Source organism: Bombus huntii, chromosome 4 (genome assembly GCF_024542735.1).
Source record: "Bombus huntii isolate Logan2020A chromosome 4, iyBomHunt1.1, whole genome shotgun sequence".
NCBI lineage: Eukaryota > Metazoa > Arthropoda > Insecta > Hymenoptera > Apidae > Bombus > Bombus huntii.
Window position 1 is genome coordinate 8,408,692 of NC_066241.1, and position 16,368 is coordinate 8,425,059.

At 39.1% G+C, this 16,368-nt stretch overlaps 1 protein-coding gene across 3 annotated transcripts in view; it reads right to left on the reverse strand.

Moving 5' to 3' along the window:
• The window catches only part of LOC126864619 (heparan sulfate glucosamine 3-O-sulfotransferase 5), a 189,091-nt gene continuing 172,723 nt past the window's right edge, over positions 1–16,368 (reverse strand). For all 3 annotated transcript variants that reach the window (XR_007689255.1, XR_007689254.1, XM_050616140.1), the window contains one exon: positions 1–16,368. This exon is cut by the window's right edge. The gene's annotated coding sequence lies outside the window, so the exon portion shown is untranslated.

Here is a 16,368-nt window from a genome sequence, read left to right on the forward strand (position 1 = left end):
TTTTTTTTTTTTCTTCTTTTCGAAGCTTTATTCTTCTGTCGGACGCGAAAGCTTGTCTCTTTGGGCGATTAAGAAGGGTTAAGAAGCATCCGTGCAGCGAAAGGGTTACGTAGACAACGACCAGGGTCGACGATCATATATGCAGTTAAACAATCGGGCCCGCGGTTCGTTATCGCGGCCTAATGATTTTCAAGTAACAACACAATAATTAGGGAATTAATAAGACTCCTGGAGGGAGGGCTGGGAGAAGGAGCAACGTTTCGACGGAGCGTTTTGCTACAGAATGGAAGAACGAGATTCGACGCCATGCACAGGACCGAATCTCTTTTTCCTCCTCATTCCTCTTCTTCGTGTTTCTCGCTCCGTTCGTCGTTGTTCCTTTGTCTCCTATCCGCGTTATTAAACATCTATCGAGGTAAGGAGAAACGTGGGTAATCACGACAGAAAACACATACACGGTATACGCTATTATAAAAAATAATAAATATCATTGAAACGTGAATTACACGATCGGAAACGCGACACGTCGTCGTCCGAGCGATCTCGGGGTGTCGATGATCGCGTTTCCGGTTTAACAATCTTGGGACATCGACAACGATATAATATTCCTTGTGTGTACGCGTGTACGCCTGTATCTTGTGTCGGTATTTCTGTGTATTTGTGCGCGAGCACGCGTCTTCATTTTGCCTGCGGATAATATCGTTTCCTTCGCCGACAGAAATCGATCAGCGATAAACCTACCACCTTCTTCTAGTCGATTTTCGCAACACGATTTTTCCTGTGCTCGCTGTGTACGTGTGAGAGTGATGTAAGTATGTGTAGGAATAGATATATTAATACGTAGAGAACTAAGCTATCTATGACATTTTAAAATACTGTCTGGATTTTTGTCGATAGAATATCGTCCTTTTTCTTTCGGTTCAACGTCGCTGTACAGTTGACGACGATCGCGTGGATCGCGATCTACGCCTTCCCTTTCGTCCGATTTCCCCTATTATTTCGCGATCCATACGATCGTCGATACGATTATCGTCTTAGCAAAACCTTATCTCCTATTCGCCGATTTGTATGCACGTGTATATATTATATAATATATATATATATTATATATATAATACATATATCCCGTATATACAATATATATATATACATATATATCAATTTGTATGTATATTATGTATATAAGATGCGGTAAATGTGTAATAAATTAGTTGTTAATGTTATCGTTTCTCTTTTGTCCTCGTTCTCTTTTATTACAGCTATACTTACGTCGCGCCTCGTTAAGAACTAATGATATGTATTCGTTTTGAACTATAGCGTTTAGTTTGATACAGCGCTAAGGTAGTCGGTTCGATCGCACGCGATCCACCAGAATTTGGGCAATCGGTTCGATTCATTCGAGATTCGATACCTGAGCTACGCACGGGCAGTCTTGCTTAATGGAATCGTTGATCGCGAAATAAGCCCACTCGAGTTTCACTGAATTTCCTTGTCGCATGGTCCGCGTCCAAATAGATCGAATAAACATCGAACACAGGGAAAATATATATGACGCGTAATCCTATGAAAAAGTATTCGTGTTGGGGAAATTTGCAAGCGCTACCTACAATTTCTCGATCGTCTACGACGGAGAATAACAAAGTCGGGTGATCGGGGGAAAATATTTTCTTTAATCTACCGTACCCTACCAACTTTTCTACTAAAGAAGCGCGTTTTCTGCTTCCTTCGGGGCTAGCCGCTTTGATTACACGCTCTCCTACTGAACAAATCATGAGAGTGGCAAATATTATATCAACCCTCTTTCTCGGTACCAAGCAACTTCCACTACTATGGTTATTTAACCAGGATCTGCTCTTTTGGCTGAGCTACCAATATCAACAGCGCGCGATGTCTCTAAGTAATCGCCTAGCCGAGCGTCATGCGCTACTCAAAATTGCGCAACTTCGACCAACCAAACGTTAAACGTCGACTCGTCGTAACTCGTGCAACGACTGCGAATAAACGCGTGTTTACGTTTATTTATAACGCTTTTATTTACCGAAAGAGGTACTGCAACCGATAGGCGATTCCGTGCTTCAGAATAAATGCAAATTACAAGAGTTCGCTTTCGCATGCGTCTAAAAGTCTATTTCGTCTCTGAGAATGGAAATTTTTTAAACGATTGTCCTACGAAGTTTCAGTTTTTTTAATCGTGCCAGCATCGATGACGAGAGCAGATACTACGCTCTCGTTCGTAAGCATTGGAACACATGTCAGTTTCGCGCGAAACACGATAATTGTAGCTATTTATTACATATAATTACAATTATACTAAAATATCAAGCAACCGATTGTGATCGAACAGAATTTTCTATTCGTGCAAGCACGCGATCTAACAGATGCATGTAAAAAGCAAAAATCTACGAACTCTATCTGAAAGATCTACACGTTGAGAACGATCGTGTCGTAATTTAGCAATCGTATTAGCGATTTGACAAATTACCTCAGGCTGTAGATTATTCCGCTTTAACTTTAGGTCGAATAAGGCGATTACCCGATTCGTAATGTGTAAATTTTACTTCTAAAATCTTGCCTGTTTTATATTATACGACTGAACAAAGTTACTATTAATTTATAACTCGCAGAAGGTAAATTTCAACTTTAAAAATAGCTAAATAATTGTCTAATCCTTGAAACAAATCAAAATCAATAAAAAATCACAGAATCTCGCATCGAAACGGATTTAAAGATCGACGAGAATGCGCGTAAGCTTGCACGTATCGAAAGGAAGGAGAAAACATCGAACCGAGCTTCGTTTCGTGTTACGCGAAACAAGCGTGGACACGAAAGTCGACAAGTCGACGGAGAACTAAACAAATAAGCAAATGAATAAAAATAATCGGGACATCGTTTGTAGCCGCGATCGTCCCTGCGGTCTGTCGCGGTGGTGAAATTAATCGAGCCGATAGGAAAGGTCGTGGAAAAACGGAGGGGAAAGTGCGGAAAAGCGAAGCCGAGACTGTCGACTGTCGACGGGGAATTTTATCGAGGTCCGGATTTACTGCACCGCGGGCTGCGTGTACCGAGATGCAAATTTCGCCGGCTTGCCCTTTAGCGTTTTATCGAATCAACCTTCGGCCGATTAGGCGGACAACGATTTTTAACGGGTCATCGCACAATAGCCTTTTGTACTCTGTCAAAGGCCAGTCTCTCGAGGGCCTAGCGAAAATGCGAGCCGGACAAAAGTGGCATTGCCTCACGGCGCTCTTTTTCTCCGGCTTTTTCGATAAAATGGCCCATTGTTGTGTTTCCATCTTTCTTCTTCTCCGTTCCACTTTCTCTTTATCCCTCTCGCTTTTAACTCGCTCTCCTCGCGACGTCGATGCAATCATTTCCCGCCAGCTTAGCTTCATTTAGCGCATATCCGTTTCAGAAATAAAATTTCACGTTTGCCTTTTCCGCTGTTTACCGTTCTTTCATTCGTCTCGTGGATTTCTAACGTAATCGTTTATACACTTTTTACATTTGTCGGTCGGTTGCCATATATCGTTGATCCAGTCAACGAGTCTCCTTATTACGCTCATAAATCACGCGACACACGGGGGTGGTTCACGTGTAACGGAGGGGAAAATATCGGCTTAATACTGCTTTTTATTTCGCGGATTATCTTCAGTCTACTGGAATAACAAAATATCTTCGTCTAGTTCTAATTATCTAACGTGTCCGCTTTCGTGTAACTTGGTTTCTCCACGGTTACACTTTCGCTTTAGATAATTCACTCTTCTAACTTTCGACTCGCTTTCGAGCTATACAACTGCGATAAAAATAAAGTTAAGAAATGATACCTTACGTACGAAGATCTATTTTGTAACTTTGAGCTAGATACTTTTCACCATTGTTACCAACGATTAACTAGTTTGATATGTATACTATGTTTATTCGTTTCACTCTTGCAAAATAGAATTCCGTTCTCTAAAACTGTAATACGATTATCAATAAAATAAGCTTTCAAATTTGTTTTCCTGCTCGCCACAGTATGTTCTTTACGATACTTCTCGACTGGATATTTCTTTTATATACACAGACTACTTTCAGCGAATTTGCAAGTCGAAATAAATCGATTAAAACAGGTTTGATTTGTTGTTTCTATATATCGCATATAAGTTGAACATTTTCTCGGGAAATTCACCTTTGCGCTACTCTCGTTCGATTTTACACATAGAATACCGTTTACGAGTAATATTTGCCGTTACTAGTGAAAAATTCACTTTGTATCTGTTTGCCATTTTGCAGAAATTATTCGGAACAACGGAAATTTCGAGCTTTCGCGATACTCTGTTTGCCAGAAGTAAACCCTTAAATAACGAACCGCGATAAAAACGTAATTTGCAATCGCAAATATCCGAATTTATATATTTCGTTTGCCGATGCTTCGGTCGAAGCTACAGTACGCATTAGATTTCGCAAGAAAATATTTTTAATACGATTTCCCAATGAAAATTCATTAGACAGCGAACGACGCAGGCTAATCTTTCGACGTAGAATTCAGTGAAATCGAGTGGCGAAAGAACCGAGAAATTCCGTTTCCCTGTGTTTCGTGTTATTATTTTCCTACGTAAATGAAAAAGGTATCGAGCCTCGAAATTGTGCTTCGATCTTATTCTTCGTTCGGTGTGTAATGTCGTGGATCGACACTGAGAACATCGGTCAGGCAATTCTTGATATGTATCGTTATCAGCGCAGCTTATTGCTTAACGTACCACTAGGATTTAAGATCTAGTTTTCTTAACTCTATTTACACGTTTAACTCGCCCCTTGCGGATCAATATCAAATACTTTACCTAGCGAGTATCGATGGTCCGTAGGATCTTGAAGAAACGAAACGTTGATAAGTGGAAAAAAACCGCGGATATATTTACGTAAATTCATATTTTTACGAAGATAATTAAAAAAGAAAAAAAGAATGAGAATTTTGATAGAGAATCGTTTTATCTGGTAAATATTAAAAACGGTGCTTTACTTCGGTTATTTTATCTATGTTCGCAATGTTGTGCGAATTCTGTGCATCTCTGCATCCGCAAATCTTCTATAAACGCATAAAACTCCGCGGTCTACCGATAACGATCGATATCCGGAAAAATAATGTCTCGCTTGTTGGAAAATCGGCGATTTTCTCTATGGGAACAACGTCGCGCAATGTGAACATTTGTCAGTTGCGTTTAATCATAACACGACGGCGAACACTTCAATTTTCAGAAGAGATCATCGATAATTTTATCGATGCAAGTTCCAATGAAAGTTCAGAATATTCAACGAAACTCTAAATATTAGAATGGATCGATGTTCCATTGAAAATCACTCGAATAAATGAAAAAGAACGTGCTCGTGAGAATTTCACAATGCGCGTCGAACTTTCGAATTATCGCGATTAAATGGCCACATTTCGTTTACGATCGTCCAAACCAAACGCGGAAACTTATATATCGCGTTTTCATATCGTTTCGCGGTTTAATTATTTCCCTGGATAATCAGTGCTCGTTACGACAAACGAATGATCTTTGCTCATCCTTTTGCCGTTCCTTTTACGATTCCGTTAAATCGCGACAAACCAGGCTTATTATTGATTCTCTTCGGCCTATTATATCTTGGGATTGTCGGTAAATTGTCTGCGATATCCTTTTGCTTCGAGCAGACTATTAATAAATAAATCGATTGCTCGGTGGAACTTGATATTTCATCACGATTTAACGAAAGATTGCCATTGTAATAACGTTTTGCCGTTGTGCAAAACAAAGGAAGTTGAAGTGATCTAAAGGCGACGTATAAACGGAAACGTTTTGACTTTTCTTCGAGGAAAGTTGTTTGGCTTGGAAAATTCATAAAGCTGATACCGTAGCCTCGTAGCTTCCTTTCGATCGATTCGCCTTAAAAATGAATAGTCCAGTGTTTGCGCGTTGGTAGCAGTTTACTTGCGTTTTAGTAAAATATTTGATATCTCGTCATTACTCTGTCAACGACACTCGGTCTCGTCACACCGTTTGTAGACAAAACGGAGGAGTTGTGTGTACACGATAAACAAGGTGTATGTACATACGTCATTCATATCTTTTGATCACAGAAACATTATTCGAGAGTCGATTACACCGCTGTCCAGATACACTTCCACGCGAGTACGTTTACGTGCTGTTGCTTCAAAAAAGAAAATAATATCCAATCGACCTTTCGTCAAAGTTTTATGTTTTTCCCCATTCCTAGTAATTAGACAAATTTGTCGAATCGATTTTCTCAATAATACTTTTTATTTAGGTAATTCTCCGATTCCGATAACAAGAAGGAGATTAATTCATTGGCAGGAAAACTTATTCAAGTTCCTTGTAATCTATTTAGGGGCAATATAAATTAAACGGAACGATCAACCTGTAACGAATTAAACGTATTCTCTTGCTTCTTCCGTTTTCTGCTTTTTCCTTTTCTTGTCGTTCCGTTTTATTCGTCTTGCGATATTTATTACATTTCGAATAACGAACGCATGTCTTTTTACAACCTTCAACATCTTCAGAATCACTCGCGCGCGTTCGACTTTTACCGTTAAAATTCTCATAAAATTGAACTTACTTTGGAACGTCGGTTAAAACATAGCCGAAATATCGTCCTACCGCTTCGTCAAATCCTATCGGTATCTCTATCGACATTCAAACAAGTACAAGAAAATGTTCATTATCAGCGAATTATGAGTAGGACAGAAATTTTAATATACGATAATAAACAAAGATATTTGGATTTATTCTCATGTATGATCCTTTATTAAAATAACGTAAACAGCAAGTGGATTAAAAAATCGATGGAAGCCAGTGCATGCTATCAAGAATAATAGAGAGTTTTTCAAAGAGCAATATAAAAGTGATACGAGACGGGAGAGACAATAAGCTCATAATTAAAAAAAAAAGAGAGAAAAAATCCCACAGAAATTTATCCTTACAGAGGAATACTCGATTATCCGAAGGCAGTCTTTTTACCCCATTTTTCATTTTATTTCTAGGTAACTGGAAGTAGTCGCGCGAAGATAATTTGCTTCGTAAAGAATAGGTGGACAGCTCGACAACCGCAACCACTAACTATTATGCAACTTCCAATAACGTCCGTTTAAATGCATCACCATATTTCTGGCCGAGGAAAGCTTTCACCTTCTTCCTCTCTCCATCTTCGCGAGAATCTCGCCGGTAGCACCGTCTTTTAAATAAATCAGCAGAGCTTTCGTTGAACACTGACAAAGAGAGAAGAGAAGAGAAGAGAAGAGAAGAGAAGAGAAGAGAAGAGAAGAGAAGAGAAGAGAAGAGAAGAGAAGAGAAGAGAAGAGAAGAGAAGAGAAGAGAGGAAAATAGAACGACGATGACAAGGACGAAGACGAGGAAGAAGGGAAAGATAGCTGCCGGCTCGAAAGAGCTCCCGAAGCGAAGGTTGGAGACACACTTTCATCGGGTCTCGAAGAACTTCTGGCTGGCGGCATTACCGCGATTCAAGCGCATCGCGCAACTTGATAAAAAGCATCCAGATCCGTCTTGAAACAGCTCCCGTTGGAAGCTACCTCGAGGAAGGATTTACGCCTTGATCGAGAGGGATTGATTTAATTCTGTAAGTGCGTCTAACCGCGTTACTGCGAGAAAGAAACCTCTGCTTGAATTTGTAACGAAAGAAGGGACTGTATCCGTCTCTAATTCGCTTGGTAACTACGTCGATGCACGAACACTTCCATAGAAAACGAGAGAGCGGAGAAGTTCTTGTTGACGTAGGATAACCTTGGAAAAACGAGTTACCCGGATAAGATTATTACTATCGATAGGGCCAACTTCAATATGTACATTCCCGTACATATATGTTTGCTTAAAGAAACGTAAGTAAACGCGAAAAATTATTTGAAAAATTATTCAAACCTCTAAGAATAACTATTTCTTTAGAAACGTTAAACTACAAAGGACCTGTATATTTAATATCATAATGGTCGGTCAATTCCCAATAATCTTGTCAATTTCACACGACAAAGTTAATTCTCTTCTTGTCTATGTATACCTGTCGCGTTTTTCCATTACCATTTTGATCAATTTTCTTTCCTAAAGCGATCGCACGGTTCACTCGAAGGTTTAAACTGCTGTGTTTTTTTTTTATATAATTATTACAAGTCGGTATGTAATCTATCGAGGATCAACGTTAGAATACACTTGGTCATTCAATCGGAACAAACGTTCTCTTGGATATATTTTCGGTTGGAAACTTTGCTTCTGAAACACGACGTCATCTCGGCGTTTAATTCGGGAACCTTTGAAGCAAACTTCCGGACTGGAATGACTTGAAAGATTATACGTGTCAAGGAAGAAGGATCGAGAAGCGTTAGAAGAATATTGTCTCGAGATGATCAATGGTATTTGAAGCACAGAGGCTGATGCACGGAAGGATGTTGCAGAAGTTATGCTCGTGCTTTCACCGCTGCTTCCAAGGATGAAAGGATTCTTGGATGCAGTATGTAACTTCCCAAGGGAACTACTTTCGCACAATCTGCGTTTGATGAAAATTTTGCATGAAAATGGCTCTGGAAAATCGGTATTAGCACAATCGCCACACGCTATATCTATATTTTCTCTCGTTAAAATAATAACCGAAATTCTGCGTTTTTAATATACCGCGTACCGAATTTAAACTCGAACGCAAACAAAGCCGGACGCACGCACAACGAACATACGTGAGATTGATGAATCTACGCATTAAATCTACTCATTAAAATAAAGAAAACGCACATTTTGATATATAACAAACGATATGTAATGTAATAGATACAATTTCGATATACCGATTGCCTAAAATTCCAACCAATTCGTGTCGGGCGATATTGTTCGTTTATGCTTTAGACAATATCTAGATACGCTTCTGTATATGTAATCAAGAGACCGCGAATTTTTATGTATCTCTAGGAAATTTAAAAGCGCAAGATCGCAGAGAATGCGCGTTCTATAAAATATCCAAACTACGATGCTTCCTACGATACTTGTCAGGTAAAACAATTTTCTACCGAGTACGCAATTTTTTAAATTATATTCTCAAAGATACGAGTTTTCACAAAAATCTGCAATCTAGTAATCGACGTTAAAGCGCGCAGTAATACGTATGTTGAAATACGCGACATTTTGATCGTCTCCATTAATCATTCAAAACGCAAAGTACACAGTTTATAATAGTATAGTTGTATAACGTTATTTTATTTATTTCAACGCGTAGATTCTTGCCGCGAACTATAGACGCGCGTTTATGATTCACCTGCTATTGTATCGTCCTATCATTTGGCCTTTTTTCCGCCAAAAGAAAATCAGATAGAGAAAGGAAAATGAATTGGAAGCAACGGCTTGGGTACGAGTAGGTCCAATTGCTTTTAATCTGTTGGAAATCCTTTTGGAGAGCCGACGAGATCGTACGGTATGTTTTATGCAAATGTCACGGTCGATACACGTAACCCCGTAAATCCCTTTCTTCGACGCAAGCCCGTTTTCACCGAGCAACGTTGTGCAGCACGTGGCAAACTTGAACCTCGCGGAAACGTTTCTTACGATCGCTTCACGCCAGGGAATTTCCCACCGAGAGACATCGCTCGCATTTATACGGACGATTCTCCACTGTTCTCGTTCGTTCGCTCTTTCCCTCTCTCTCTCTCTCCTCTCTTCCTCGTTCCTTCTCTTTCTTCGTTTCGAGAGGCAAGCTTCGTTACGCTTCGAAGCGTTTCAACCACGTTGTCGATCGTCGTTGTCGATTAAACGTGCGTGGGGAAAAAAGGAAAAGAAATCTCATCGAAGAAAGCCACTCGCGGCTTTGTACGATTAATTTTAAACGATGTTCACGGGCGAAAGGATCGCGTTTCAACGAGAATGCACTAGTTTTATTTCGTTTACTTCACCGGCAACTCGGATAAAAAAAGCTCGCGCGCTTCAGCTTATTCTCGTTTACGTATCTCGCCAAATTTTCTGGGTAGTTTTCTCTACCGAATATCGATTTCTCGTCTCGTTGAAATTATTTAAAGACGAGCAGGGCAGTAGTATACGTAGTACTCGAATGAAATATCTTACTCGTCGTAACTCTCCATTCATTCAAGTTAGTAGTAGTTACAATGACAAGAAAATTTGCCACATAGCCTTATTATCCGATGAAACGTTATCTTACCAGGTTCTACGCGTGTAATGTGCTTGCACTTAATCAATCGATATGTAGGTAAATACTATAATTATGCCAATACCTTTTGTAATTCACTCGGGAAAAACATATCGCTCGTTCGATACACTTAAAAGATCTGTTTATCTTTACGAATTTTATCTTTATTCGACTTACCATAGCTTCTCACCGAGAGTTTCAACTTTTTGCAAAGCTAATTTGACGCACTGCCAAGCGTTGCGCTTATTCGCATTTTCTTGCGGAACGCGTCATTCGCGCGATGTACGATAACACCAATGCGTACTTGATATCGGTATGCGACGTAAATTTCACCGCTGACAAAATACCGAGATAAGTTGTTCGAGAAGAGCAAGATTTGCGAAATTTGCCATTGTATTCTGCAAAGTAAAGCTTAGGAAACAAAAAAAGAAAAAAAGATCTCTTCGTGTGAGAAGTGTATCTGGAAGAGTACGAAGCACCATGGTATGGATCGTTGGTAAATCATCGGTAACGTCGTTTATCGATCGACGAGTATAACGGTGCGTGACGTTAGAGTAAAGTGATAAGTATCACGGCTGAATCGCGATCGAGAATCGTTGAACCGTTCATCGAGTTCACCTACACGCGAGTATGATATGTTAATTCCGTTTTAACGACTAACGGGAGTCCACGAGAGAGTAAAAAACGAGACGAGGTTCGCGGACCACCCGGCGACTCTCCACTGCTACTGGATTCCGGTTTCGCTGTTTCGCTCGTTAACGTCTTTGGTTTCGTTCGCTCCGTCTGACTTGATTTGCTGTACGTGCCCCCGAAGTCGAGTCCGCGTCGATTTCCTTCTTGCCGGGCCCTTCTTGACCCGCTCTCTTCGATTCGATTCTGCGAGTTTGTCGAGGAAAAGGAACGAATGGATTTGATTATCCCAGCGGTATCGGGCTACCACGTTGTTATCAAAACTTTTCGAAATGCCTTACGAGGTCCCCTTTAAAGCGTTAGCTTCTTCAATCTCGACTTCGATTCGGCCTCGTTCCGAACGACATAGTTTTTCGATCGAGCCACGAGGACATAATCGAACCGGCTAATTATTTCTACGAGAGCTCTCCTTTCCAATTAAAATTCCCCATTTCACCATTATTTCGCTCTTCGGTTAAACGTATCGTATTTGTAGAGCCATCTCTCCTACAAGAAGATCAACTTCTCTGATGTTAATACGAATTTCGAGATATCAACGAGCGATAGAATTCGAATTCGTAGTGGAAAACACGTTTCCTCGTTCGTTTAGCTTTCATTCGCTTGGAAATGAACTTTAAGTACGTTTGTTCCTCGAACAAAATGTTAATAAAAAACCTACATGCAAGTACCTCGTGCATCGTGTTAATCGTACGTAGATTCTTTGCTTTATTCAACCGAGTTTGTTGCAGTTTATGTGTCGTTAGTTTTCAAATACGATAATTCGTTGTCGCCAATCGATAATCTCTCTCCTACTTAATTAGAAACAGGCAATAAACTCGCAAAGAAGGTTTTCACGGCGCATCAATTAGTATTCGGAGATCTCGTCTTCTCGTCCTATTTTTCCTCCAACAATTGTCTTCCAATTCTTCGTTCGAGCGAGATGTTCGTTAGGACGCTTCGAAATTTTCTTATCCAATTCGCGTAAGTCAACGACCAGATTCGATTAGAATGTAACAAGGATCTTGAAGGCAAAGTGAAACGCGCCGGTCGAAAGTTTCGCGAAAGAAAAGTTTGAACAGCCTTTTCCGTTCACCGATTAGTACCGAAAGAGAATCGATCGAATCGACGAGAATAAGTCGAAGATACCGTGGAACGCGACGACGACGACGACGTCGTCGTCACGCTGCTTATTAAAAGTTTCAGAGGGACATCTTAGTCTGGAACTGTACCAATGCACATCGATATCCATTTGGTTCGATTGCGCAACACCGATCTCTACGGTGACTCCTTGCAAATGTCAACGTTGTACTCGATTTTAGTTCTTCCATGCCACGGTTAACGAAGATATACAGTCGGTCACAAAAGTCTACGTACACTGCTTACACATCAAATACGTGTTACAGTAAAAACGTTAGTTTTACGAATTTTGTTGATGCATTAAGATTACATATTTTTCAAACGGGGTACGATTCATGCGCTTTCACTTTTGTTACAAAAATTACATACACTTGTTATGTCTGTATGAAATCATGAAAATAGCAGGTTTCGTATTGTACGAAATATGTTGTGGTCCTCGAATTTTTATCGTTTTAATATCGCTTTCATTTTACGATGTATTAGGTTGTTTCTTTCGGTTTATAAGGAAATAATAGATGCGCACAATCGTTTGTTTTATATTATTCTATCGAATTACGTCTGATCCATTTTGTTCCACTGAGATAGGAACCGTAACCGTTTGAGAGACTACGTTTCATGTTTATGTAAAGATGCATTGTTGTAAAACACGCGTTTGGGACAATTTAATAATGAGATTCGTAATATTTGGAAAAAGAAAGTTTATGTACAAGATAAAAATGAGAAATCAGGCGTATCAACAAGAATTTTTTCATATTTTCCTCGAAATAAAATTATTTATCGAGAATAGAAAAATATAATTTCGTCGAAAAAAGTAGTTCCTAGTCTACGTATTAATAATAATTGTACGGATACATAAGCATAAATAATTTTGCAAAATTCGATAGACGCACGTATACTTTTGTGATTGGCTGTGTATTTTTCTCCGAAAGGGACAATTTTGTGATTTTAAAACGCAGCATTTTATTCGCAGTTCTTCTATTTGCCAATTTTATTTATTTAATCTTCTTTGTTAACATCGTGTTTATGAATTTCCATTCCCACGCTGTTCGTAAAATTTTTAACGTGGTGTAACCGGCCCAACGAATCGCATGTATGTATATTTGATAGCGTTTTTAACATCGTTTAGCCCATAAACCGCTTTATTTTCTCAGTTTATGTTCGTTTCAGTGAAGTCAATGAACGTTGAAATTATTGAATTTCAAGCGTCTTTGTAGCAAAAGTAGGAAATGTTAGGAACATTAGATGGAAATATTAAAAGCTTAAATCCGACTTTGACTTAATCATTTAGAAGAAAACTTCCCGCCCTTTCGACGTGGAAAATTAACTGCGCGTCTAAAGTGACCCACTTGTAAAGGATCTACATTAGTATTTTCTTGGATAAACGTTGATGTGAATTCTCATTAAAGTACTTAATGGAGCAAGAAAGTTGTTTCGAAAAACGAAATTCGAACAACGTTTCACGATTAAAACAGCGGTGATTCTGTCACCGTTTTACGTTCGCTTGTCATGAAACAATTACTACTCGTTTCGTGATTTCTTCGCATTACGAAAGTTCATTTTCTTCTCATTTCTTCGATCTGTGTCATGAAGCGGCTTTTTAACGAATTTCATGCAGCACTGACATTATCCTCTTTTTTCTATTTTTTTTTTTTTTTTTTTTTTTACACAAACGAATAGAAACGATTCCCCAAAAATAATACAATCACTTTGATTGCACTTGTCCCGCAGGAATATTATTTTGTCGATAAACAAACATACCGATTCGGTAAAAAGTTTAATAACCAACAAGGCGTATAATTACAGGCGATTAAATAAATATCTTATGTTCGAATGAAAAATTACCAGCCCGAAAATCGATCCGAATAAGCAATACGGTGGGTTTAAATGCGTCGTTTGCTGATTGGCCGGAAATGTTACCGGAACCGCCGTTTTGTACTAAAATTTATCGATGTCATTAATGAGTTTGTAGCGTTCCTTTGACAATTTCACCATCAATTGACCATTAAATTTCCGTAAATCTATATCACGGATATACAACGCAGAAATGACTTCGCAGAAATTTGGTTATCGAGCTCGCTAAAAAATGTTCACAAATGTCAGTCACACAAACCCACTGGTTAACCGCAGGAAACGAAACGAGGTTGTCGGTTTTCCGCTTGTTTGCAGGATAATTTTCTTTGAATCGCTGTCTAGCGAAAAACCTGGGCTTACAAAGTCCACGTAAATACGATAAACGAGCGGCAACAAAGATCAATGGTAATAAAGAATGGACGTGGACGAGGTGCAGAGCAAAGCCAACCATAATACTCTTCTACGTATACAGCGGTGCGTAAAAGAAAGTTTAAAATCGATACATTATGAATCTTAATCATTTTTGCACTAAACAATTTTTCACTATGTAACAACTATACATTCTGTCGTACATGATACACGTATTTACTGCTCTTATCAAATAATTACAGTAAAAATTATATCGTCCTTTTAACCTTCTTGTTTTATAAACTTTCTTTCATACAACATTGTACGAACGAAATTTGACAAATTACGATTTTCCAGAATCGATAAATTCTTTTGGGGGTAAACAAATTTGGGGATAAACGTGAGAAAGTAAACGATCGGTCGCGATTAAAGTTTCCTGACATTATTCATTATTAAATTATCGTGCAGCAAATGATCAATTTACTACACCGTTTATAGAACAGATTTTATCCGACATCTTCGTAATAAATATTTGAAGGGAAACTCATCGCGTTTCGAGGAAACAAGCTGCAAGTGCAATATTTAGAGCTTAATATCCGCCACTAAAGGAAGTGCAGCTTCCGCCTGCAGCGATAGTTGACGACGGATGTATTTCGTACCGCGAATGCATCGGAGACCAAACAATTCTCTTCTTCTTCCTGTTTTTTTTTCTCCTCCACTCTCATTTAAATCTTCGCAAAGAGGAACGGTGGTTCGAGACTGTGCTCGCGCCACGGATACTCCAGCGCGTAAAGTATCGTCCTTGATTCGTTTCAAAAAGGACCTATCTGCGGTTTAGCGAAAACATAACCGTCACGTCACCGCACCGTTTTCCGCTTTCACAAGGCCTCCAGAGCACGAGTGTTCTCTAAACAAAATGACAACTCGACCGATGTAAACTCTCTGGGAGAGAAACGATTCGCAATAGCATGATAGCAGCGAGAGAGAAAGAGAGAGGAACCGATCCCGCCAGTGAATCGCGGAAATTCGCGTTAATTTCAATTTTTCACTTTTTTGGAACACTTTGAAGGGATAAATTAGCCGATTTTGCGAAAATTTGCGGCTGATTTCCCCTTCAAAGTGTTCCAAAAAAGTGAAAAATTGAAATTTCGAAAAACCCTGCCAGCGTTACCTGGGGAAAACCGTTACCTAACGAATGAACTTTGATTTTTTGATTTCAGATGATCCAGCACCAAGTTATCGGGGCCACCGCAATTCTACCTTTTTCCGAGACACGTCCGAATAATTGCTGCCATTGCCATATTTTTTAATATTTCTCCGTGAAAATTTTATACAATATTCTTCGAATGTCATACTTTAATGTACTATTGGTTTTAATAAAGAGATTTTAACTGTGTCGTCACAAATAATTCACAAAGACATGCCTTATTTTGTACGAATTAACCTTAGCCTCCCCTTAAAGAAACAACGTTCTTGATCGATTTGCATCGCGAATCAAATATTTACGACACTTGCACGTACGTAAAACATCTATCAATTACTATCCTGACCACCTGATCAGCTGTTCTAGCTACAGTATGAAAAGAGCATCGCACATCGAGTTCACTAAACATATTATACAGAAAGGAAACCTTCGCAGGAAGGTCTAGTCTTCTCGAAGGATATTGACTTTCGCCACCTGCTATAGATAAGTGTTTGTTCCATTGATTGCTTTTACCCTTCGCATTAGTGGTTACTAACAATGTTATAACTTTGGGAAGTGCGTGCCATGTCAAACTCGTGATTAAGAAAAAGAGAAAAAGATGAAAAAGAACAGGAAAAAAGAAGATCGCTCGTTTGATCCGAACTATAGATTTCCATGCATTTGTAAGAAGATTAGACGGAGCAAAGTTACACAGTATGTACGTGGTACGTAAAAGTATATAAAATATTCAAAATATAATAGTTCTCATAATATGTAACAAGTAGAACGATTCCTACATTTCCAGAAATAAGAATTTGCATAAAAACCCGCAGTTATAGTACGTTTAGTAAGATTCGCCGTAGTAAGATTCAGAAATGATTGCTCGTCGAATCGAAGATCGAACGATTCCTTTGAGAATATTCTAAGAACGATCGAACCATGTTTGTTCGATTCGCTCGACCGAGCTACTGCTTTCATGGAATATTGTTGCAAATGTTTCATTCAGTTTAAAG